General features: G+C 49.0%; 1 protein-coding gene and 1 long non-coding RNA gene across 5 annotated transcripts in view; one reads left to right on the forward strand and one right to left on the reverse strand.

The window, feature by feature from the left end:
- Positions 1-25,186, reverse strand: part of nfixb (nuclear factor I/Xb) — a 506,036-nt gene that overhangs the window by 208,148 nt on the left and 272,702 nt on the right. The window lies entirely within an intron of this gene.
- LOC139237942 (uncharacterized) lies at positions 1,557-13,359 on the forward strand. Its single transcript, XR_011588547.1, has 3 exons — positions 1,557-1,823; positions 8,769-8,879; positions 13,204-13,359. It is a non-coding gene; the product is annotated as an uncharacterized lncRNA (long non-coding RNA).

A 25,186-nucleotide genomic window follows, 5' to 3' on the forward strand; every position in this document is an offset into this window, starting at 1 on the left:
GTCCAGAGCTTTGGGGCTGTGGGGAGGGGGTTAGAGGAAATGAGTTGGAGTCGGAACTGGTTACCTAAAACGTAGCACTGGCAATATTGATGGGCAGTTATAGCGCATTGCATTGTCCGCTGTTTATGCTCAATGGGTTAATGCCTCCACTAAGATAAAGCACTTCTTCCAAATTCTTTCAGCTCCTGATATCACCGAGGGTCAGCTCAGGGTGGGTCCGATAAGCCTGCGTTTCATGTGGTGAGGACACATCGAAGAGGAAGAGTAGGTAACCATAACGTGCAAGTCACAGCTTCAGGCATCTGCTCCTAGCCTCTAAAGATAGGGAGAGGTAACTTCTGCACCAGAGGCAACCATACGGCCTTTTAACCGCAAGGGCTGAAAATTCATTGCAGGAAGAAAGACTGGCATCTGTATAGCGCCTTTTCACGACCCAGTGTGTTCCTGTGGGTGCTGGATGGCCCCATTTAATGGAGAACAAGGCGAACTTCCCCTGCTCTTCTACGAAACAGAGGCCGTGGGATCTTTTACATCCACCTGAGAGAGCAGACGGGGCCTCGGTTTAACGTCTCATCTGAACGACGGCACCTCTGACAGTGCAGCGCTCCCTCAGCACTGCACTGGGAGTGTCAGCCTGGATTTTTGTGCTCAAGTCCCCGGAGTGGGATTTGAACCCACAACCTTCTCACCCAGAGCCGAGAGGTCTGAGCCACAGCTGAGTCATACCACAAGCCCGAGGGTAAACCACGGCCAGATTAACTTTCCTCAGCTTGCTCGTGTTACACTCGATAAAGACAGCCCTGTATGTCATCGCCTGCGCCGTTGCCGTGACAGCGAGATGTCATAAAAAGCCGAACAAAATGGTCTATTGTTTAAAAGTGAACTGACACTTGTGATATCAAGAGAGCGCTCCGCAGGGACTGGGCTGACGTCGTATGGGTTACATGGCACTCGCGTGGTATACTTCGCTGGCAAATTGGTCACTTGAGATTTATGTGGGTGAACTGCTCCTGCCAGACTGTGGGTGACAAGTTGGCCCCCTGGGGTGAAGCAGTGGCTCCTGGGTCCATCTCTGGTGAAGGCTGATGGGTCGACTGACTCATTCCCTTTCTGCCCGCTACAATTGTGCACAGTTTTGATCTCCTTATCAAAGGAAGGATATACTTGGGCGGGCCACACTGCTCGCATGCCTGGCGCGAGACTTCCAAAGCAAGCACTCTACTCGGAACTCCGTCACTGCAAACGAGCCAAAGGTGGGCAGAGGAAACGATTCAAAGCCTCCCTGATATAATGCAACATCCCCACCGACACCTGGGAGTCCCTGGCCAAAGACCGCCCTAAGTGGAGGAAGTGCATCCGCGAGGGCGCTGAGCACCTCGAGTCTCATTGCCGAGAGCATGCAGAAATCAAGCGCAGGCAGCGGAAGAAGCGTGCGGCAAACCAGTCCCACCCACCCTTTCCCTCAACGACTGTCTGTCCCACCTGTGACAGGGTCTGTAATTTCCATATTGGACTGTTCAGCCACCGAAGGACTCATGTTTGGAGTGGAAGCAAGTCTTCCTCGATTCCGAGGGACTGCCTACGATGATGATGATGGATACTTGCCTTGGAGGTGGTGCAACGGAGGGTCACCATATTGATTTCTGGGATGAGAGGGCTGTCTTACGATAATAACAACAACAACTTTTATTTATATAGCACCTTTAACATAATAAAACATCCCAAGGCGCATCACAGCAGTGTTACAAGACAAAACTGATGCATTTGACACCGAGCCACAAAAGGAGAAATTAAGGCAGATGACCAAAAGATTGTTTAAAGAGGTAGGTTTTAAGGAGCGGCTTAAAGGAGGAAAGAGAGGTAGAGAGGCGGAGAGGTTTAGGGAGGGAGTTCTGGAGCTTGGGGCCCAGGCAGCTGAAGGCACGGCCACCGATGGTTGAGCAGATAAAATGAAGGATGTTCAAGAGGCAGAATTTGAGGAGCATAGACATCTTGTGGGGTTGTGAGGCTGAAAAAGATAGGGAGGGGCGAGGCCATGGAGTGAGTTGTAAACAAGGATGAGAATTTTGAAATCGAGGAATTGTTTAACCAGAAGCCAATGTCGGTCAGAAAGCACAGGGGTTATAAGAGATTGTATAGAATGGGCCTATACTCTCTGGAGTTTAGAAGAATGAGAGGTGATCTCATTGAAACATGCAAGATTCTGAGTGGGATTGACAGGGTAGATGCTGAGAGGATGTTTCCCCCCGGGCTGGAGAGTCTAGAACCAGGGGTCACACAGTCTCAGGACAAGGGGTCGGCCATTTAGGACCGAGATGAGGAGGAATGTCTTCACTCAGAGGGTGGTGAATCTTTGGAATTTTCTGCCCCAGAGGGCTGTGGATGCTGAGTCTCTGAATATATTCAAGGCTGAGATCGATAGATTTTTGGAGTCTGGGGAATCAAGGGATATGGAGATCGGGCGGGAAAGTGGAGTTGAGGTCGATGAACAGCCATGATCTTATTGAATGGCGGAGCAGGCTCGAGGGGCCATCGGACCTACTCCTGCTCCTATTTCTTATGTGCTTGTGTTCTTACTTGCGGTGACATGGGACAAAACACAATGTCACATTAAGCTGGCGGTCACACGTCAGAGATGGCACAAGGGCAGGTGGAGTGGAGATGTCAGGTTGATACCTTAGTGCAGCGTAAAGGGAATTTTACCCCGCGTTTCTATCCAGCTACGGATAGCCCCAGTCTCCAACTGCGGCAACGTCCAACACATTCTCAAACGGTAGGCATGGCCATGCAAACCGCTTGGACAGTCTCAAAGGCCAATTGCCTTCCCGCTAGTTGCCTCCCGTCACATGGCTGTCCAGGCCGATCACTGAGAGTGTCGCTCGCTTACCCTGTGACACTGAACTGGTTCCTCCTGATGATTTAGTGCCTCGCAGGCTCTTCATGCTCCTCTGATCTGACTCTCCACAAGTCCTCAAGTCCCTCTCCAGAGACTTGAGCACAAAAAAAATCTAGGCTGACACTCCCAGTGCAGTGCTGAGGGAGCACCACATTGTCGGAGGTGCCGTCTTTCGGATGAGACGCTAAACCGAGGTCCCGTCTGCCCCCTCAGGTGGACGTAAAAGATCCCATGGCCACTATTTCGAAGAGGAGCAGGGGGGGCCAATATTTATCCCTCAATCCACATCATGAAAACAGATTATCTGGTCATTATCACATTGCTGTTTGTGGGAGCTTGCTGTGCGCAAATTGGCTGCTGCGTTTCCCACATTACAACAGTGACTACACTCCAAAAGTACTTCATTGGCTGTAAGGTGCTTTGGGAGGTCCGGTGGGTCGTGAATGGTGCTGTAGAAATGCAAGTCTTTCATTGTTTTCTCTGCTCTGAAGGGCTGTCCCATACCGGGGTCCGGAGTACCACACGCACCTGTCGCCCCCTTGTGTTTCACTCAAGTGGCCATTGTTCATGGGGAAATGGAGCCTCAATCAGCTCTTCAACTGTGAGCGCATTACAGCCAAGTCCCACCATAGACTTGCCCGAGGACCACCCTTCATTTCCGCAACCCCCAAGTAGTGGGGTCCTTTTGACTCAGGTATAAAACGGGTAAAATTGCGGCTTAGCATCCCGTGTCACCTCTCTCACCAACTCTTATTCCCCTCGCCTTTAATGAGATGTAAAACAACCACCAATTTGCCATCACCTGGTTTACACCGTTAACACCCACCACGTGGTATTCATTGGAGAAACAGAGATAGAGAGAGGGGAAGGAAGAAGGAAGAAACGCAGCAGCCAATTTGTACACAGCAAGCTCCTACAAACAGCAATGTGATAATGACTAGATCATCTGTTTTTGTTATGTTGATTGAGGGATAAATATTGGCCCCAGGACACCGGGGATAACTCCCCCTGCTCTTGCTCGAAATAGTGCCGTGGGATCTTTTACATCCACCTGAGAGGGCAGACAGGGCCTCGATTTAATGTCTCATCTGAAAGACGGCACCTCCGACAGTGCAGCGCTCCCTCAGCACTGCACTGGGAGTGTCAGCCTAGATTTCTGTGCTCAAGTCCCTGGAGTGGGACTCGAACCCACAACCTTCTGACTCAGAGGCGAGGGTGCTGCCCACTGAGACACGGCTGACACCAAAGACCCAGTAACTATTTTTTTTAACAAAAGGGAAGCTAATCAAACTCCAGGTTTTTTCAGCCACACAAGGTTAAACCTGCACTAATACACCTCGGGCCATTATTACTGTCACATAATAATTCGAAGTGACAGCTTTGTAACATCTCAAGTTCACATCTGAGTTCTCCGGCCCGTCTCACAAAGAGAACCCGAATCATTTCAGCTGTGGCAACATGAAAGTGTTTGTTCCGTCAATCACTTCGACAATTACGCTGCCTTCAAATTCTAATATCTGAAATACAGTAGCCCACGGGAGAGGCCGAATCCTCTGGCCTAACAAAACACAGGTTTGTCTCCAGTAACCTGATCAGCCTTGATTTTGCCCCGGAGCTTAAACATGTGACGGGCAACCAGGAAAAGAGGAAACAAGTAGTATTCGTTGACGTGAATTAACCCATTGAGTGCTGAGCTTGCACGTGAATCATATCGGCCAATATTTAACCCTTAATCAAATGTCAGCCGTGATTCAGTGGGCAGCACACTCGCCTCTGAGACAGGAGGTTGTGGGTTCATGTCCCACTCCAGGACAAAAAATCTAGGCTGATACTCCAGCGCCGTGCTGAGGGAGCGCCGCACTGTCGGAGGTGCTGTCTTTCAGATGAGACATTAAACCGAGGCCCCGTCTGCCCCCACAGGTGGACGTAAAAGATCCCATGGCCACTATTTCAAAGAAGAACACGGGAGTTATCCCCGGTGTTCTGGCTGATATTTATCTAACAACAAGAAAAGCAGATTATCTGGCCATCGTTGCATTGCTGTTTGAGGGAGCTTGCTGTGCCCAAATTGGCTGTTGTATTTCCTATATTACAACACTTCACAAGTACTTCATTGGCTGTAAAGCTCATTGTGATGTTGTGAGAGGCGCTATATAAATGCAAGTCTTTCTTTCTATATTTTCAAAAGAGTTGCTTTGTGACAACTGGGATTGCGTGATGACAGTCCACCCTCCCACCGCTCTTTCTCCCTAGCCAGACGCACACATATCTTCTATACATCGCCATGGAAGGCACCATATAAATGCAGTTTCTTGTTTTTTCAACAACAGGTGCTATCACTCAGTGTCTACAGAGGGAGGGGCTATTGGCTACAGATGGGAGGCAGGTCAATACCAGGCTTCACCTCGACTGGTGCAGGAGGGATAAGTTCGGATTGATCCCGTTACGAATATCTGGAACCTCAGCAACACCTTCTGGTCAATTCAGCTGAGCGTTGTTGCAGCCAAGGCGTGCTGGTTGGTTCAGGCAGCAACACTTGCTTTCACCTGAACGTTGGCCAGATCAGGTGACCATGATTGTCACATCCACTGGTTATACAAAGGCGCAGTTTAACACCATGGGAATTGGTTTGGGATGAGCGCAGTTTGAGACTGTAATGTATGCTCACAGGTTTGTAGAGCTGTTGCATTGTGAGTGGCTCAGCCAGTCACGTGATGTTCACAAGACTCAATAAAACCCCGGCCAGTTGGGTCTCGGTCATCCATGATGAGGCAGGTGGTTGTGAGCCGGTGGATGAACTGGTAATGTGTCGTGTGATTGTTAAACCTTTGTTAATAAGCCAAGTAGTTCTTAATAGCAATGTGTTGCTATAGATTCTTAAGCAAAGAACCCATGAAGCAAATACATTACAGAGACCATTGTCCCTGGCTCGGGATGGGCACAGTTTCAGATGATGATAAAGATGTGATTGCACTAGAGAGGGTACAGAGGAGATTTACGAGGATGTTCCCAGGACTTGAGAATTTTAGCTATGAGGAAAGATTGGATAAGCTGGGGTTGTTTTCTTTGGAACAGAGGAGGCTGAGGGGAGACCTTATTGAGGTATATAAAATTATGAGGAGCCTAGAGAGAGTGGATAGGAAGGACCTATTTCCTTAAGCACAGGGGTCAACAACCAGAGGGCGTAGATTTAAAGAAATTGTTAGATTTAGAGGGGATTTGAGCGGTCATGTCTTTCACCCAGAGGGCGGTGGGGGTCTGGAACTCGCTGCCTGAAAGGGTGGTAGAGGCAGAAACCCTCACCACATTTAAAAAGTACTTGGATGTGCACTTGAAGTGCCGTAACCTACAGGGCTACGGACCAAGAGCTGGAAAGTGGGATTAAGCTGGATAGCTGTTTGTCGGCCGGCGTGGACAAGTTGGGCCGAAATGGCCTCCTTCCGTGCTGTAAATTTCTATGATTCTCTGAACACTGGCTGGCTTGAGCGTTTTTGAAAAAGTTGGGTGAAACGAAAAACCAGGACAGACAGAATGGAACGAATAAAAATCCCAGTTGTCAGGTGCGTGTAACCGTGAACAGGGAGGCATTTCTTTCGGATTGGCCCACAGAGGCTTTGACAGAGCTGGGGAGAGAACAGCATTGCAGCAGCGAGGTATCGATTCTTTCCGTCTGTGTGAGGCGTGCATGCCAGAGACTTAGACATTTGAGGAGAAATCACCAGCCTTTTCTTTTTATATATCAGCTGACAACGTGCATGTAGAGAATGATGGATGGGGCCGAGTGTGTTACAAGGCCCTACCACAGCTGTGGGGCTTTAGATAGCATCATCGAGTGTGAGACTGACATTGCTTTTATCTCCCGTGTAACTCTCACATTCAGTCCGCGCACACACCACAGGTGGTGTCAAATGAAAGGGCTCGAAACCCAATCATTCCATGTCGCTGCCAATTCACAGAAGCAGCAACGAGACCCAAGTTGACCCCGGGTTCTGCTAATTGACAACAATTAGGCCCCGTCGCCCTAAAGGGACAGGCCAGGTTACATACCGCTCTGCAGTGTATAATACAGTGCAGCAAATAATAGAAAGACTGGCATTTCTATCGTATATTATAGTATAGTCTTAGGCAGTCCCTCGTATCGAGGATGACTTGCTTCCACACTAAAAAGGGAGGAGTTCACGGGTGTTTCAATGAAGGACCTGATATTCCAGGTCCCGAACTGCAAGTGGAAGGGTGGAAGATGCCTGTGCGTGGATTTTTTTTAACGTGGGGTGGCCGTTGCACACCAGCCACCACACGGGCTTGACAGAGCTAGGTCTTGGTCCAGTGGCAAGGGTTAACCAGGACGACTGGAGACCAGCTCTGCTGCACGGGCCTAGTGCGCGTACACACATCGCAGTGTGGGCTGGGCCCGTGCTGCCTCTGGGCCCCTCGCCTCTCCTGGGCCCCGAACTCGACGCCTTTCACAACCGCCCCGCACGTCACAAAGCGCTTCGCAGCCAACGAAGCACTTTTGGAGTGCAGTCGCTGTTGTAATGTGGGAAACACGGCAGCCAATTTGCAGCATAGCAAGCTCCCACAAACAGCAATGTGATCATGATTTTTTTTTTTGTTATGTTGATTGAGGGATAACTATTGGCCCCAGGACACCGGGGATAACTCCTCTGCTCTTCTTCAAAATAGTGCCATGGGATCTTTTACATCCAGCTGAGAGAGCAGACGGGGCCTCGGTTTAACGTCTCATCCGAAAGACAGCAATGGGAAAAAATGTCAGTGTTGTAATGATGATTGATAAATATGCATAATCTCACAATCTCAGTTATCTCAACTCCCTTAGAGAACACAGAGCAGTGGATCATGCTGGTCTCCAGGTCCCCAAGTGTAAACAGCCTTCTGACACCTCATGAGCAAAGCCCTTCAGGGGATGAAGCTGATAGCTCGACACAGGCTCATAGCGATGATCCGGCCCGCTTTACACTGAATATTGGGCACGGTGTAAAACGGGGCGGTTTGAGAGGGTTTCACGCATCCAGCAAGGACGGCTTTCAACCGCCCCCCACCACCCCCCCCAACCCCGAGTGTCGGCAGGCTATTCCACTGCAGAGGCCTCGCCGTGAGCCCAATTCTGCCCCCACCCAACCTCCGCTCACCCAGGGCGGTCACTGGACCGTGATCAGCGGAATGAAGGCTGCCTGTTCTAGCTCTCCGCCAGCCCAAGGACACACATACCGATCGGTAGGAGGCCCGCTAACCGCTGCACCAGCTGCGGTCAGCCAAACCAGCACCGCCAGGGGATTGAATGTGGGAGCCCTGCCTGTGCTGCAGGGCCCACACCAGCTAGCGCGGCCCAGTGGTCAGCACACCCGCCTGAGTCGGAAGGTTGTGGGTTCAAGTCCCACTCCAGGGACTAAAGCACTTAAAAATCTAGGCTGACACTCCCAGTGTGGTGCTGAGGGAGTGCTGCACTGCCGGAGGTGCTGTCTTTCGGATGAGACGAATAAACCAAGGCCCCGTCTGCCCTCTCAGGTGGATATAAAAGATCCCATGGCCACTATTTTGAAGAAGAGCAGCGGAGTTACCCCCGATGTCCTGGGGCCAATATTTATCCCTCGGCCAACATGACAAAGACAGATTATCTGGTCATTACCACATTGCTGTTTGTGGGAGCTTGCTGTGCGCAAATTGTCTGCCGCCTTTCCCACATTACAACAGTGACGACACTCCTAAAGTACTTCACTGGCTGTAAAGCGCTTTGGGACGTCCTGAGAATGTGAAAGGCGCTATATAGATGCAAGCTGATCGTGAATGCATATCAGTATTTATACATGTTTAATGTCAGCTCACTAAGAATCATGTCTGTCTTTCCTTAAAGCTGCAAGATTTCTCGTTCTACAGACAACCGAGGAGAGACTGAGGAATACCCGAGGTCTCGTGTGTTTGCACGGTTTGATGCACTGGTGCTGAAAGAGTTAATTGCTGCCAGGTACAAGAGACAGCTAGTGATTACTTACAAAGGGCTGCACACCACAGATTAAGGAGCAGCCAGCCGCTAATTCGTTAAAAACTCAAGGGGCTCAACCCTTATTCAGAGAGACTGTGCATTGCCATTTGTAATCTGATCCTCTCCACTTCATCCCAATGTGTCCAGCTAATCTTTTAACCCACGTTTTGCAGGTGACAAGCAATATTGTGAAGTATGTGTGCAGCAGGCACCTCAAAGCCCCACCAACGCTGCCTCCGCAAACTCCTGCAAATCTATTGGCAGGATAGGCGTACCAACGCCAGTGTTCTCGCTCAGGCCAACATCCCCAGCCCACGCTCGACCGGCTCCGCTGGGCGGGCCACATTGTCCGCACGCCCGGCGCTGGACTCCCGAAGCAAGCGCTCTACTCCGAGCTCCGACACGTCAAGCGAGCCCCGGGAGGGCAGACAAAACGCTTCAAGGACACCCTCAAACCCGCCTTGAAAAAATGCAACATCCCCCCCACCGACATCTGGGAATCCCCGGCCCAGGACCGCCCAAAGTGGAGGAGGAGCATCCGGGAACTCGCCGAACACCTCGAGTCTCTTCACCGGGACCGCGCGGAAGCCAAGCGCAAGCAGCGGAAGGAGCGCACGGCAACCCAAGCGCCCCCCCCCCCCCCACCCAGCCGTCCCGCCAACCGCCTTCTGCCCCACCTGCGACAGAGACTGCAGGTCCCGCATTGGTCTCATCAGCCGCCTGAGAACTCGTGTTAGTGTGGAAGCAAGTCATCCTCGACCCCGAGGGACTGCCTAAGCAGGGAGAAGACGAAGGGACTGGGTGCTAGGTTGCTTAATCGGCCGCAACGCTGGGACCCTGGGTGTGCCACTGAGCCGAGACAAAGGGAAACAATCATTCCTTAGCCGTTACGAAGACGGACTCGTCACGATGTGGCGAAGATGTTTTCAGTTGTGGGCGGATGGGGGGGCGGGGGAAAAGTCCAAAACTAGGGGCCAGAACTACAAGGTAGTCACTGAGAAATCCAATAGGGATTTTCAGGAGAAACTTATTTACCCAGAGAGTGGTGAGAATGTGGACTGTACTTCAAAAAGCAGATTCAATCGTGGCTTTCAAAAGAAAGACTTGCATTTATATAGCGCCTTTCACGACCACCAGGCATCTCAAAGTGATTTACAGCCAATTAAGTACTTTTGAAGTGTAGCCACTGTTGCAATGTGGGAAACACACCAGCCAATTTGCGCACAGCAAGCTCCCACAAACAGCAATGTGATAATGACCTGACAATCTGCTTTTGTTACTTTGATTGAGGGATAGATATTGGCCCAGTACACCGGGGATAACTCCCCTGCAAAATAGTGCCATGGGATCTTTTACGTTCACCTGAGAGGGCAGAGAGGGCCTCAGTTTAACATCTCGTCTGAAAGACAGCACCCCCAACAGTGCAGCATTTCCTTAGCACTGCACTGGGAGTGTCCGCCTGGATTTATGTGCTCAAGTCCCTGGAGTGGGACTTGAACCCACAACCTTCTGACTCAGAGGCAAGTGTGCTGCCCACTGAGCCACGGCTGACACTGGGAATTGAATAAGTACCTGAAGGAAAAGTAAATTGCAGGGCTATGGGGAAAGGGCGGGGGGGGGAGTGGGACTAGCTGAGGTGCTCTTGCAGAGAGCCGGCACGGGCTCGACGGGCCTCCTTCCATGCCCGTTCCCTGATTCTATGAAGTACTTCATTGGCTGTGAAGCATTTAGGGAGACCCCGAGGTGGTGAAAGGTGCTATAGAAATGCAAGTCATTTCTTTACACAAAGCCAAAAATGCCTTAAGGCTTTCCGGCAAAGAAAGAGCAGGATTGCAGTTGGGTAGGAAGTGGTGGCATTAAAGTAAGGGCAGGAAGGGATCAGTTTCTTAATCCCTTGTCTCTCCCTCACTCCAACAAATCCCCCATGAAATCAGTTAGCTAAACACCCACACCCTATAGAAAGAACGTTTGAAATGTAATCGCACAGCTCTGAGAGTCCCAGTGAAACCTGAATGACTTATCACAATCCGTTCATGAATGGACCCACCTGAATCCACAGGGAAAGAAGAGCGAGACTCGCATTTCGAAACCGCTTTTCACGACCTCAGGTCGTCCCAAAGCGCTTTACAACCAATTACGTACTTTTGAAGTGTGCTCACTGTTGTAATGTAGGAAATACTGTGGCTACAAGAGCAGGTCAGAGGCTGGGTATTCAGCGGCGAGTGTCTCACCTCCTGACTCCCTTTCCACCAAAGACAAGGCACAAGTCAGGAAAGTGATGGAATACTCTCCACTTGCCTGGGTGAGTGCAGCTCCAACAACACTCAAGAAGCTCGACACCATCCAGGACAAAGCAGCCCACTTGATCGGCACCCCATCCACCACCTTCAACATTCAATCCCTCCACCACCGGCGCCCCCTGGCTGCAGTGTGCACCATCTACAAGATGCACTGCAGCAACTCGCCAAGACTTCTTCGGCAGCACCTCCCAAACCCGCCACCTCTACCGCCTAGAAGGACAAGGGCAGCAGGCCCATGGGAACACCACCACCTCCACGTTCCCCTCCAAGTCACACACCATCCTGACTTGGAAATACATCGGCCGTTCCTTCATCGTCGCTGGGTCAAAATCCTGGAACTCCCTCCCTAACAGCACTGTGGGAGCACCTTCACCAAACGGGACTGCAGCGGTTCAAGAAGGCGGCTCACCACCACCTTCTCAAGGGGCAATTAGGGATGGGCAATAAATGACGGCCTTGCCAGCAACGCCCACATCCCGAGAATGAATACATTTTTAAAAAGCCAATTTGCACACAGCAAGCTTCGACAAACAACAGTGACCATATCATCTGTTTTTCGTGATGTCGGTTGAAGGATAAATCATTGAAATAGTGCCGTGGGTTCTTTTACTTCCGCTCGAGAGGGCCTCGGCTTAATGTCTCCTCTGGCAGTGCAGCGCTCCCTCAGCACGGCAGAGAAATTTGTGCTTAAGTTTTTGGAGTGGAACTTGAACCCACAATCTTCTGACTCAGAGGCGAGAGTGCTGCCCACTGAGCCACAGCTGACACCAGAACAAAAGCTTGACCCGAAGATTTTGCTCCAACCTTTTGTCCAACACCTTAAATTGCAAGTTGGAAAATGTTCTCCGACCTGTGGCCGATCCATTTTTCATCCAAGTGGTCTCTCAATATGAGCTTATTAAATTAATAACCATTAGTGCTGGCTTGAGGGACTATGTATCCTGTTGACTCATATGTGCTAGGAAGTTGATTGAGCCTGACAGATTTTTCCTCTTTGCAAAAAAATAAACTGTGCTATTTTTTTTTATTGACTTTCATTATAAAATAAAACCATCAGCCCCTCCCTCAAATGGAATGTATCAATCTCCAATAGGAAAGCTCGCTGGCGATCTCCCCCCGCCTCCCGCCCCCCACCCCACCCAACGCCCTGGTCAAAGCCATTCGGTTCGAAGAAACAAGGAGCCAAGTTGAGGCGGCCTGTGACCTCCTTCCCGACTCCTTTTTTGCAAAGTTTTCCCCTCTCTTTGGTGCCTCACTCCCTTTCCCGGCTTAATTCAGCGCGGAGAGCTTTCCCAGTAACAGCGCTCCCAGGTGGGACGCATTACTCAAAAGAACTTGATTGCAAGAACGTTTTTGCAAGCCAGTGCTCGGGATAATGTATCCCACCTGGGAAAAATCCTTAATGGAAAACGTGGCCACAATTATGTTCGCCTGCAGCGGAAAGGAGACGTGATGTCGCCGCCCATGTGGAGGAATGTGGCAGTGCGTTACACTCAAAACATCTTCAACGCTCAGCAACTCGGAGCGGGCCAAGATGTGGTGGCTTTTCGGTGAACTCTTTAAATTTGAAGATTCATTAACTATCTCCCGTGTCATTTTATGTGGGGAGCGCAGATCAAGTCTCGTCTTCTGTGAAACAGAGTTAGAGGGGGCAGAGTAATTCGATCAAGATGTGTAGAGGTGACTAAGTCCACATCTGAAACTCCTACACCCCGATCCTTATTTTTTATATAACACTCTGGGTTTAAAAAAGAAAGACTTGGATCTATAGAGCGCTTTTCACGACCACCGGACGTCTCAAAGCGCTTTACAGCCAATGAAAGAGTTTTGGAGTGCAGTCACTGTTGCAATGTGGGAAACGCGGCAGCCAATTTGCGCACAGCAAGCTCCCACAAACAGCAATCTGATAATGACCCAGATAATCTGTTTTTTTGTTTACGCTGATTGAGGGATAAATATTGGCACAGGACACCGAGGGATAACTCCTCTGTTTTTCTTCCAAATAGTGCCCTGGGATCTTTGGCGTCCACCTGAGAGAGCAACTTGGTTTCGCGTCTCGTCCGAAAGACGGCACCTCCGGCAGTGCCGCGCTCCCTCAGTACTACACTGGGAGTGTGAGAGCGAGGATTTATGTGCTCAAGCTCCTGGAGTGGGGACGTGAACCCACAACTTTCTGCCTCAGAGGCAAGAGTGCGACCCACTAAGCCAGAGCTGAAATTGTCTGTTTCAAAAAATATAAAGGTACACATACAAGTTCCTGTATCACATACCAGGCACTACTCTGCAAAGTGGCAAAAGCATTTTTAGAACAAAAGATGGAAAGCCAGTCATTTCGTGCTGGTTTCTTCAGACCTAGAACCAGAAATTTACAAGCACGTGCAATCTGCAAATTTCCATCACTACTCTGACTGACAAAAGAATATAATGGACAAAGTATTATTCTGCTGCTCAGGTGCGGGCTATGCTGAATGTGACCCATCTCTTTGTGGTCCCAAAATCCGAAAAAGAGATATGTCACATTCAACATAGCTCACACCTGAGCAGCAGAATAATACTTTGTCTATTACATTCAAGAGGTTTGGATGGAGTAGACAGAGAACGATTATTCCCTCTGGTGAGTGGGTCAACAACCAGAGGTCAGAGATTCAAAGTCTTTGGCAAAAGGTCTAGAGGGGGAGATGAGGAGAAATATTTTCACTCATAGAGAGTTGTTGGGGATCTGGAACGCTCGACCTGTAAAGTCAGGCAGTGGATTCCATCAATCATTTTAGAAAAGGGAGTTGGACAGGTAGTCGAGGATGAGGAACTTTACAGGGTTACAGACAAAAGGTAGGAGGGGTGGGACTAAACGCGACTTCTCTTTCAAAGATCCTGCACAGCCATGATGGGCGGAAGGACCTCCCGCTGTGCTGTAAGTTTCTACAATTCTGTAGCATGACATATCACGTGTCATTACAAAACAGTGCGTTGTCCATGGCTCACTCTGGACAATGCAACGGGAAATCCTTCAGTTCACTGATAAAAAAACTAAAAAAAAGGAAAGATGAAAAGTGCAAGGAATGAGATCCATTCAAAGCCGTTATCGTGTCCACGGAGGCGTCCATTTGGGCCAGTATTCCAAAATGGTGGCTAGGCAAGCAGCCTCTTCGGAGCAGGCCTCAACAAAGTTCAAAATCATTCAATTTTAGAGCGATATCTGTAAAATTTAACTCATTTTAATTGAGAGAGCTAGGTGAGTGCCAACAAAAAGATTCTTCTGTGCTACAGTTATATAAGAACATAAGAAATAGGAGCAGGAGTCGGCCAATTGACCCCTCGAGCCTGCTCCGCCATTCAATAAGATCATGGCTGATCTGATCCTAACATCAACTCCACTTCCCCGCCCGCTCCCCATAACCCTTGACGCCCTTATCGTTCAAAAATCTGTCTATCTCCACCTTGAATATTTTCAATGACCCAGCCTCCACAGCTCTCTGGGGCAGAGAATTCCACAGATTCTCGATCCTCCGAGAGAAGAAATTCCTCCTCATTTAATGGGTGACCCCTTATTCTGAAACTATGCCCCCTAGTTCTAGATTCCCCCACGAGGGGAAACATCCTCTCTGCATCTACCCTGTCAAGCCCCCTCAGAATCTTATACATTTCAATAAGATCACCTCTCATTCTTCTAAACTCCAATGAGTATAGGCCCAACCTGCTCAACTTTTCCTCATATGACAACCCCCTCATCTCAGGAATCAATCTCGTAAACCTCCTCTGAACTGCCTCCAATGCAAGTATATTCTCATTGTATCATGCAACTACCAGGATGGTGGAAGGCAAGTTAGATGTAACCGTGGACTACTTTTGACTAGCCATTCCTGTGTAGTTCCAATGTACCCATAGCACTAACCTGTGAGAAGCTGAGCAACTTGCTGTGCAGTTCCAGTAGATTGGTGAATTTTATTACAGTGCAGGACACCACCATAGAATCATAGAAATTTACAACACGGAAGGAGGCCATTTCGGCCCATCATGTCCGTGCCGACCAACAAAGAGCAATCCAGTCCAATCCCACTTTCCAGCTCTTGGTCTGTAGCCCTGTAGGTTATGGTACTTCAAGTGCACATCCAGGTACTTTTTAAATGTGAGGGTTTCTGCCTCTACCACCCTTTCAGGCAGTGAGTTCCAGACCCCCACCACCCTCTGGATGAAGAAATTTCCCCTCAAATTCCCTCTATACCTACCAATTACTTTAAATCTATATCCCCTGGTTGTTGACTCCTCTGCTAAGGGAAATAGGTCCTTCCTATCCATTCTATCTAGGCCCCTTATAATTTTATACACCTCAGTCAGATCTCCCCTCAGCCTCCTCTGCTCCAAAGAAAACAACCCCAACTTATCCAATCTCTCTCCATAGCTCTCCAGTCCAGGCAACATCCTGGTAAATCTCCTCTGCAGCCTATCTAGTGCAATCACATCCTTCCTGTATCCGGTGACCAGAACTGCATGCGGTGCTCAAGATTGAGAAGGGTGCTAAGGAGTGTGACGCAAATCAGGGCAAGGTGGTTGGAGAATGCCGAGCTTCAAGTTCAGATGCTGATCCATCTTACTGCCAACCTGAACCGAACACACTTTGTTCATGACGCACCTCTCCATGTGTTCACGCTTACAGACATTCCATGGTCCCATTATCAACCTGGCCTTCCAGTTAACACTTCAATCATCTCCCATTGTGTTTTGCAACATTCCTGTCTCTCTCTCTCTCTTTCTCCGCGCTAAATCCTATTTTACATCTTTCTGTCCTGTTTACTCTCTGCCCTTCCTCCAGTTTAAATCGTGTAATCTTCTGCTCTTCAAGGCATCAGCACAGAACGTTTTCTCACTTATCCAGTAACAGGCACTCCCAAAACAGGAACAGCATGGATCTGATGCAGGGCAAAATTCCTTCTGCACTATTCACAATAATGTGTCTCAGCTCCGTTCTCGTTGTATCATGCGACTACCAGGATGGTGGAAGATGAACTAGATGAATGCTTGGTCTACTTATGTCCAGCCAATCCTCTGTCGTTCCCTAAGCTTGCCGTGCAGGAGTTCCGAGTAGAGCGCTTGCTTTGGGAGTCTCGTGTCAGGCATGTGGACGATGCGGTCCGCCCAACGGAGCTGGTCGAGTGTGGTCAGTGCTTCGATGCTGGGGATGTTGGCCTGAGCGAGAACACTGACGTTGGTGCATCTATCCTCCCAGGGGATTTGCAGGATCTTGCAGAGGTACTTCTCCAGCACTTTCAGGTGCCTACTGTATATGGTCCACGTCTCTGAGCCATATAGGAGTGCGGGTATCACTACTGACCTGTAGATCATAAGCTTGGTGCCAGATTTGAGGTCCCGGTCTTCAAACACTCTCTTCCTCAGGCGACCGAAGGCTGCGCTGGCGCACTGGAGGCGACGTTGAAACTCGTCATCGATGTCTGCCTTTGCTGATAGTAGGCTCCCGAGGTATGGAAATTGTCCAATGCCGAGCCGTGGATTTTGATGACTGGGGGGGCAGTGCTGTGTGGCAGAGTCAGGTTGGTGGTCCTACATGGCAAGCGAGCCCCAGCTGGCCAAAGGAAATGTTTCAAGGACACCCGCAAAGCCTCCTTGATAAAGTGCAACATCCCCCACCGGCACCTGGGAATCCTTGGCCCAAGACCGCCCTAAGTGGAGGAAGAGCATCTGGGAGGGCGCTGAGCACCTCGAGTCTCGTCGCCGAGAGCATGCAGAAACCAAGCGCAGGCAGCGGAAGGAGCGTGCGGCAAACCTGTCCCACCCACCCTTTCCTTCAACCACTGTCTGTCCCACCTGTGACAGGGACTGTAATTCCAGTATTGGACTGTACAGTCACCTGAGAACTCACTTTTAGAGTGGAAGCAAGTCTTCCTCAAATTCGAGGGACTACCTATGATGATGAGTTCCTAAGCACCCGAAACACTAACCTGTCTTTCTTATGAGAAGCTGAGCAACTTCAAGTCCCACTCCAGGGACTTGAGCTCAAAAGAAAATCTAGGCTGACACTCCCAGTGCAGTGCTGAGGGAGTGCTGCACTGTCGGAGGTTCCGTCTTTCCGATGAGACCTTAAACCGAGGCCCTCGCCTGCTCTCTCAGGTGGACGTTAAAGATCCCATGGCACTATTTCGAAGAAGAGCAGGGGAGTTATGAGATGAAACTCCCCATATTACAACAGTGGCTACACTTCAAAAGTACTGTCTTTCTCTCTTCTTTCTCTGTCGGCCGGTATAAAGAGCTGAAAGGCCGGCAGTGCTGGCCCACTGCACCAGCCTGTCCGCTATACCCCTTCCCAGCTGAGACAGTGGGTGGGAGGCATTTTGCTGTCCGGCCTTGGACAATATCACGCTGAAAGTAGTTGGTGGAAGGCACGCAAGGTAAGCAGAGGGAACGGTGGAACCCTGATGCAGGTGAGAGAGGTTCCACCGCGTTGGAGATCCAGAGGAAGAAAGAGTTACAGTGGATGACCTAGCAGGGGCTCAAGGCTTGGTTTCAAATCAATGGAATTTTCGGCTTCTTGTTCAGTTTGCAAGGAGCTCACTTAATGTCGTTTAAGCTTGACTGGCAGATTGTGGTTAGGATAATTGCAGAGCTGCCCTGTCTAATTTGGTTCTGTAAATTATACAGAATGGAGATACACTGTTGAAAAATTACCACACTAATGTCTAATGGAATAATGTGCGTTTTTGATTTTCACCCTGCTTTTTTTCGCGTCTTGGCTCGCCACCCAGCCCCTGCCCGCAGCACGTCCGCCCACAAAGCCAACTGTCTCTCGTCAATCACCGCCCGTTGGCATGTGTTGCTTGGCAACCGGCAGCCAAAATGTCTGTCCGACTGCCGCGCGTCCAGGGGCCGCTTTTAAAACATAAATAAAATTCTCCGGCGTTGCCACCCTGCGTCCTCTCTGCCCAGCTGAGAATCGGGGGCCGAGATGCCCGTTCCTGGTCCGCCGCCGCGCTAAAGGCTAGCGGGCTGCTCCCTCGCTCCCAGGAGCGGCTGCGGTCTGCCTTTGCCGATGCGGCCCGCGTTGAGGCGTTTCTTGCGCTGTCACACGTCTTAGGTGCGTAGAATGGCCATTCAGCCCATCGTGCCTGTGCCAGCCCTTTGCAAACGGCCACTAGTCCCACTCCCCCTCCTGCTCTTTCCCCACGGTCCTGCAAATGTTTCCACTTCGATTATTTACTCAATTCCCCTTTAGAAAGTTGCTAGTGAATCTGCTTCCACCGCCCTTTCAGGCAGCGTGTTCCTGATCGCCACAGCTCGCCGCGTAAAAAATGTTGCTGCATAAGGACATAAGAAATAGGAGCAGGAGGAGACCATACGGCCCCTCGAGCCTGCTCCGCCATTCAATAAGATCATGGCTGATCTGATCTTGGCTTCAACTCCACTTCCCCGCCCGCTCCCCATAACCCCTTGACTTCCTTATCTTTCAAAAATCTGTCTATCGCCACCTTAAAATTATTCAATGATCCAGCCGCCATAGCTCTCTGGGGTACAGAATTCCAAAGATTCTCGACCCTCTGCGAGAAGAAATTCTTCCTCGTTTCTGTTTTGAATGGGCGACCCCTTATTCTGAAACTAGGCCCCCTAGTTCTAGATTCCCTCACGAGGGGAAACATCCTCTCTGCACCTACCTTGTCGAGCCCCCTCAGAATCTTATACGTTTCAATAAGATCACCTCTCATTCTTCTAAACTCCAATGAGTACAGGCCCAACCTGCTCAACCCTTCTTCATATGACAACCCCTCTCATCTCAGGAATCAACCTCGTGAACCTTCTCTGAACTGCCTCCAATGCAAGTATATCCCTCCTTAAATAAGGAGACCAATATGTCTTCCTCGTGTCGCCTCTGCTTCTTTTGCCAGTCACCTTAAATCTGCGGCCTCTGGTTACCAACACCTCTGCCACTGGGACCATTTTCTCCTATTTAATATTTATCCCTCAATAAACGTAACAAAAACAGATGATCTGGTCATTGTCACATTGCTGTTTGTGGGAGCTTGCTGTGTGCAAATTGCTGCGTTTCCCACATTCCAAAAAGTACTTCATTGGCTGTAAAGCACTTTGAGACGTCCGGTGAAAGGCGCTATAGAAATGCAAGTCTTTCTTTCTCCTTTCTTTGTCCAAACCATTCCCTAATTTTGAAGACCTCTACCAAATCGCCCCTTTACCTTCTATGCTCTAAGGAGAACAATCCCAGCTTCTCCAGTCTATCCACGTAACCGAAGGCTGTCATGCCTGGTACCATTCAAGTAAATCTCTTCAACAACATTTGAATGTGTTTGTGTTCCCGGCCCCGCCAAAAAAGATGTTATTGTTGAGACAGAATAGAGTGAGCTTTATTCTGTGTCTAGTCGCGCTATATTTGACCTGGGATTGCTTAATGCCCGAAATAGATTTTCCTTTCCCCAGCAATAACATCTCTCACCTTGATGGGCACAAATTAGGCAGCGTGCACTGCACATAAACATCTCAAAGGACTGCTCAAACAGATAATAGAGGACACGGTTACAAATAAGGCCACAGTATTTCATTAATGAGAACTGTGCGGATAGTCTGCCACCAATAATTGACCAAATCAAAGTATAAGTTAAATAAAGAACTCACGTAGAATGTACAACACAGCAACAGGCCATTCGGCCCAACAGGTCCGATCCAGTGCTTATGCTCCACACGAGCCCCCTCCCACCTCTCTTCCTATCACCCCATCAACATATCCTTCTATTCCTTTCTCCCTCATGTGCTTGTCTAGCTTCTCTAGTCATTATCACATTGATGTGTGTGGGAGCTTGCTGTGCGCAAATTGGCTGCCGCGTTTCCCACATTGCAACAGTGACGACATTCCAAGAGTACTTCATTGACTGTAACGCGCTTTAAGACGTCCAGTGGTCGTGAAAGGCGCTTTATAAATCCAAGTCTTTCTTAAATGCATCTATACCATTCGCCTCAACCACTCCCTGTGGCAGCAAGTTCCACATTCTCTGGGCAAAGAAGTTGCTCCTGAATCCCCTATTGGATTCATTAGTGACTTGATTGGATTTATAACTTGCGTTTATATAACACCTTTCACATCCTCAAGAGCTCCCAAATACCACGCAGTCAATTAAATGTGACAGAAATGAAAATAAAGAAAGACCTTGCATTGCTGCAGTGAGTTTCAGGACATCCCAAAGCGCTTTTACAGCCAATGAAGTGCTTTTGAAAGTGTAGTCGCTGCTGCAATGTAGGAATATGAAATGATCCAAATAGCACATGATCATCTCCAAACGGAGGAACACGCTTGCCAAAAAAACCTATGAAACTTCCTGCCTAGAACCTAAAGCAGTTGAGCCAATGCCAACCATGAAGACTGTGACCCTCATCCCAGAAGCCTGGGCCCCTCGTTGCTCACTCGCTGCTAAGCAAACCATGAAAGGACAATAGGCTCCAATGTGGGGAATAGAGTCGGGTGGAGAAGACGAGAACTTAAGACCAGAGCTGTCAACATTAGAGAGATGTTATGAGTCAGATTTATGAGCAGAAAGAATGAAGCTGGTCATGCAAAAGAAAGACTTGCATTTATGTAGCGCCTTTCACCACCACTGGACCATCTCAAAGCGCCATACAGTCAATGAAGTACTTTTTGGAGCGTAGTCGCTGTGGGAAACACGGCAGCCAATTTGCGCACAGCAAGCTCCCACACACAGAAATGTGATAATGGCCAGATAATCTGTTTTTGGTGCTCTTGGTTGAGGGACAAATATTGGCCAGGACATACCGGGGATAACTCCCCCTGCTCTTCTTTGAAATAGTGCTGCAGGATCGTTTACATCCACCTGAGAGAGCAGACGGGGCCTCAATTTTAAAGTCTCATCCGAAAGACGGCACCTCCGACAGTGCAGCACTCCCTCAGCACTGCACTGGAATGTCAGCCTAGATTTTTGTGCTCAAATCCCTGGAGTGAGAATTGAACCCACAACCTTCTGACTCAGAGGCGAGTGTGTTACCCACTGAGCCACGGCTGACATTAAAGTCCTGGAGATCCCTCTATTTTTAAAAGTGTGATATTTTTGTTAGTGAAGTGTATTAAGGGTTTTGGAACTAAGGTGGGTAGATGGAGTGATGATAGAGACCAGCCAATATCTAATTAAATGGTGGAACAGGCTCGATGAGCTGAAAGGCCTCCCCCCGTTCCGATGTTCCAAAGATAGTAGATGATATTTCAAAACCAAATAAAGCAAAACCCAATACATCTGGCAAAGCCACAATGTTGCTGTTTGGCCTGCTCTGAAAATGGGGCCTTATCATTCTCCTGGAGTGCCACCATGGAGAGGTCCATGGTAAAGACCGGTTTACCCTGACCATTCTCCTGGAGTGCCACCATGGAGAGGTCCATGGTAGAGACCGGTTTACCCTGACCATTCTCCTGGAGTGCCACCATGGAGAGGTCCATGGTAGAGACCAGCTTGAGGAAGGATATACTTGCATTGGAGGCTGTTCATGGAAGGTTCACTAGGTTGATTCCAGAGACGAGGGGGTTGACTTATGAAGATAGGTTTTGTAGATTGGGCCTATACTCATTGGAGTTCAGAAGAATGAGAGGCGATCTTATTGAAACTTATATGGTAATGAGGGGGCTCGACAAGGTGGATGCAGAGAGGATATTTCCACTCATAGGGGAAACTAAAACTAGGGGACATGGTCTTAGAATAAGGGGCTGCCCATTTAAAACTGAGATAAGGAGAAATTTCTTCTCTCAGATGGTTGTAAATCTGAGGACTTCTCTGGCCCAGAGAGCTGTGGAGGCTGGGTCATTGAATATATTCAAGGTGGAGATAGACAGATTTTTGAACGATAGGGGAGTGAAGGGTTATGGGGAGCGGGCAGGGACGTTGAGCTGAGCCCATGGTCAGATCAGCCATGATCTTATTGAATGGCGGAGCAGGCTCGAGGGACCAGATGGCCTGCTCCTATTTCTTATAGGAACATAGAATGGAGATGAGGAGGAATTTCCTCTCTCAGAGGGTCGTGAATCTGTGGAATTCTCTGCCCCAGAGAGCTGCCGAGGTTGGGTCACTGAATATATTTAAGACAGAGATAGACAGAGTTTTGAACGATAGGGGAGTGAAGGGTTATGGGAAGTGGCGTTGAGGCCAAGATCAGATCAGCCATGATCTCATCGAATGGCGGAGCAGGCCCGAGGGGCCGAATGGCCGACTCCTGCTCCTATTTCTTACCCGCGAAGAGAAATGCAGGTTGAGCAGTGCAAAGTGGAGAATACGACCACAAACAGGATTCCGCTGATCCTATCAAACAGGGTGATCCTATCAAACAGGGTGATCCTATCAAACAGGGTGATCCTATCAAACAGGGTGATCCTATCAAACAGGGTAAACACAGCTAGCTACCCACTCGCGCCATCCGCTGTCCACTCCTTTCCACTTTTTGGGGAAGAATTCCACACTGGCACACAGAAAAGAATTCCATTCCCTACATCTGTCGAATTCCATTCAATGTGAAGCCCGCCCACTTCCATTTGAATATTTGGGATTCTTCTTTTTTGGACATGTGCGCTTAACTCCTTAGCTGATCCGAGCCGCCGCCACGACTAGCAACACCATGGGTCCGGGAGGAAGGGGACATGGATGGATGGACAGACTGAGGACATCCCAGCAACTCAGCGTGTTGCCGCCCAATCATCCCAGTGTCTTCCTATCATGAGATTTGTATTTGAGAAACACAGGTGAGGGGGTCAAGGGCCAGCATGAAGGCCGGAATGAGTAAGAACATGTAAGAAATAGGAGCAGGAGTCGGCCATTTGGCCTCTCGAGCCTACTCCACCATTCAATAAGATCTTGGCCTCAACTCCACTTCCCCCGCCCGCTCCCCATAACCTTTGACTCCCCTGTGGTCCAAAAATATCTCCGCTTTAAATATACTCAATGACCCAGCCTCCACAGCTCTCTGGGGTAGAGAATTCGAAAGATTAACAACCCTCTGAGAGAAGAAATCCCTGCTCATCGCTGTTTTAAATGGGCGACCCCTTATTCTGAAACTAGTTCATGAGGGGAAACATCCTCTCTGCATCTACTTTGTCGAGCCCCCTCAGAATCTCATACGTCCCAATAAGATCACCTCTCATTCTTCTAAACTCCAATGAGTACAGGCCCGACCTGCTCAACCTTTCCTCATAAGACAACCCCTTCATCTCAAGAATCAACCTCGTGAGCCTTCTCTGAACTGCCTCCAATGCAAGTATATCCCTCCTTAAATAAGGAGACCAAAACTGTGCGCAGTACTCCAGGTGTGGCCTCACCAACGGATGAGCGAGGTGATGGGATTAATCAAGAAATAGTGATGGCAAATCCTATAGGCTGCAGGAGGAGGGGGAAGACTGAGGGATAAGCGTTCCCCACTTATGGCGTCCTGAAACAAAATGAGCAGGAGTGTAAGGAATGCAGAGAGGAGGAAGATGTAATGTATCCAGGTTTGCTGACCATACAAAGCTAGGTGGGACAGTAAGCTGTGAAGAGAACACAAAGGGACTGCAAAGGGCTACAGATAGACTAAGCGAGTGGGCAGTGAGGTGGCAGATGGACTTTAATGAGGGGAAATGTGAGGTTATTCACTTTGGTAGGAAGAATAAAAAAACACAATATTTTAAATGGTAAGAAACGTTTAAATGTCGGTGTTGAGTGAGATTTGAGTGTCCTCGTGCAAGAAACACAGCAAGCTCGCATGCAGGCACAGCAAGCAATAAGGAAGGCAAATGATCACGTTGGCCTTTATTGCAAGGGGTTTGGAGTATAAGAATAAGGAAGTCTTGCTACAGGGCCTTGGTGAGACCACACCTGGAGTACTGTGCACAGTTTGGGTCTCCTTATCGAAGGAAGGATATACTTGCCTTGGAGGCCGTATAGCATTGCTTCACTAGATTGATTCCTGGGATGAAAGGGTTGTCTTATGAGGAGAGATTGTGTAAAATGGGCCGATACTCTCTGGAGTTTAGAAGAATGAGAGGTGATCGCATTGAAAAATACAAGATTCTGAAGGGTATATGCTGAGAAGATGTTTCCCCCGGGCTGGAGAGTCTAGAACCAGGGGTCACACTCTCAGGATAAGGGGTTGGTCATTTAAGACAGAGATGAGGAGAAATTTCTTCACTCAGAGGGTGGTGAATCTTTGGAATTCTCTGCCCCAGAGGGCTATGGATGCTGAGTCTCTGAATACATTTAAGGCTGAGATCGATAGATTTTAGGAGGCTGGGGAAATCAAGGGATACGGGGATCGGGCGGGAAAGTGGAGTTGAGTTCGACGATCAGCCATGATCTTATTGAATGGCGGAGCAGGCTCGAGGGACCATATGGCCGACTCCTGCTTCTAATTCTTATGTTTCTTAAGATAAAACTGATTGATGTATTAGAGGTTAATCGAGCCACTTTTGATAAAATAGAGAAAATGAACCTCAATATGGAGGCACCAGCAGAAGATACAAATATTCACAGGGAATGAGAGGAAGAAGAAACCAGAACACAGTAGATAGAATTTGGTATAAATTTTAACAGATGGGTGTAGATGAACATAAAAACATAAGAACATAAGAAATAGGAGCAGGACTAGGTCATTTGGCCCCTCGAGCCTGCTCCGCCATTCAATAAGATCATGGCTGATTTTCGAACTCAACTCCACTTTCCCGCCCGATCGCCATATCCCTCGGTTCCCTGAGACTCCAAAAATCTAGCGATCTCAGCCTTGAATATATTCAGAGACTCAGCATCCACAGCCCTCTGGGGCAGAGAATTCCAAAGATTCACCACTCTCTGAGTGAAGAAATTCCTCCTCATCTCTGTCTTAAATGGCCAGCCCCTTATCCTGAGACTATGCCCCCTGGTTCTAGACACTCCAGCCAGGGGGAAAACACAACCTCTCAGCATCTACCCTGTCAATCCCCCTCAGAATCTTATATGTTTCAATGAGATCACCGAA

The sequence above is a fragment of the Pristiophorus japonicus genome, chromosome 24, assembly GCF_044704955.1.
Source record: "Pristiophorus japonicus isolate sPriJap1 chromosome 24, sPriJap1.hap1, whole genome shotgun sequence".
Taxonomy (NCBI): Eukaryota; Metazoa; Chordata; class Chondrichthyes; family Pristiophoridae; genus Pristiophorus; species Pristiophorus japonicus.